Source organism: Amphiura filiformis, chromosome 14, assembly GCF_039555335.1.
Source record: "Amphiura filiformis chromosome 14, Afil_fr2py, whole genome shotgun sequence".
NCBI classification, from domain to species: Eukaryota; Metazoa; Echinodermata; class Ophiuroidea; order Amphilepidida; family Amphiuridae; genus Amphiura; species Amphiura filiformis.
The window spans coordinates 26,553,542-26,555,015 of NC_092641.1; the positions used below are offsets into that span (position 1 = coordinate 26,553,542).

The 1,474-nt window shown below is 37.5% G+C and overlaps 1 long non-coding RNA gene across 1 annotated transcript; it reads right to left on the bottom strand.

The window, feature by feature from the left end:
* Window positions 1-211: 211 nt before the first annotated feature.
* LOC140168985 (uncharacterized) lies at window positions 212-1,131 on the bottom strand. The gene is made up of 3 exons (XR_011861310.1): window positions 986-1,131; window positions 628-701; window positions 212-297 (listed from the first exon to the last, which is right to left on the bottom strand). It is a non-coding gene; the product is annotated as an uncharacterized lncRNA (long non-coding RNA).
* Between the last annotated feature and the right edge of the window lie 343 nt (window positions 1,132-1,474).

Here is a 1,474-nt window from a genome sequence, read left to right on the forward strand (position 1 = left end):
TTCTATAGTAATAACTCTAATAACTCACGGAGTGGTGGCTGTTGGCTTCCCACGTATTTCCAAGGTGAATAATGCTTCTGCGTCTATTAGAATCTCAGACCCATGGACTGGAGAGGGTGCAATCAGTGTAGGCTTAGTATTTGTACACCCAGGCGGTAGCGCTTTCACATGAATCAAAAACTGCAGTGGGGCTCTACTAAGAGGAGTTGTTGAGGTACTGGTGAGGAAATCTTCAATATATATTGCAACACCCCAGATGCTGGTCTTGGTGGATGTGAACGTTATGGTACAGGAAAACTGAAAATAAATTATACAATGTAAATACGTTAAATTAAGGTTGGCTGTTAGGGATTACGTTCAATTGTTATTGGTTAAACAGGAACGTGCATATAAAACATTGCCATTATAGTTACCACAATTTAGTACCTTTATCTGACCAATATAAATTATTTAAAAACGCCATTGCCAAAAGTACAAAAATTACGCAAAAAAAGAAATTAATACTTCCATTTAATTGGAAGGTCGTTTTTCATTGGTACTTGACAATCCAGATCCTATCACTTGGGCAGGCTCACATCATCGTATGCAGACTGATATTGTGACATGTACATGCTTCTCTCCACCTACCTGATCGAGACTCAAAGCACTTGTTGAAGGCTGAACCCATCGACATCTTACAAAGTCTCCGTCTGCATCTGCAGCTGATAATGGTAACATGATAAACAGATTAAGTTAAACTAACCAAGTAACTATCTAACCAACTAACTAACGAACTAACTAACTATAACAATGTATAAACATACCTACACCTTGTAAGTTCGCTGATAATGGGAACATGATAAACAGATTGAGTACTAGTAACTGTTACTAACTAACTAACTAACTAACTAACTAACTAACTAACTAACTAACTAACTAACTAACTAACTAACTAACTAACCGACTGTATGTAGTTAGCATACCTAAACCTTGTAAGTTTGCTTACTTGGTATGACTATGGTTGTTGTTGTACCAGGAGGTACAATGACTAATGGTGTTATGCTGGTCGTAGGTGATGTGTTTATTGGTCTACCAATTATAGGTGGAATAAGATTCACATAAGATCGCAGATCCCAATCACCGTCATCGTTGTCTAATGTTATCCAACAACAACCATCATATCTTGTGGTGTAAATAAAAACGAATTCAGAAAAGAGTAAATTTACAGGGAAGATTGCTTATTTGATATTTTGGGTTTTTGGGCGTACGAAATCCAGTGTGTACGCTCTGTTTTAGGTTAACTTTTGACACGTCATGACCTATAGTATTAGATGGAATATTTCGTCACCTTCATGATATTATACGCAGCAGTTACGACGAAGTTTCTGTTTACTATTAGCCACTGTTAAATTAATGACCCGTTGCATACAAGCTAGACGCGGTGGCAAAACTATGGTAACATTGCAAACATTTTGGGCGCTTCTCGTGCACCAAC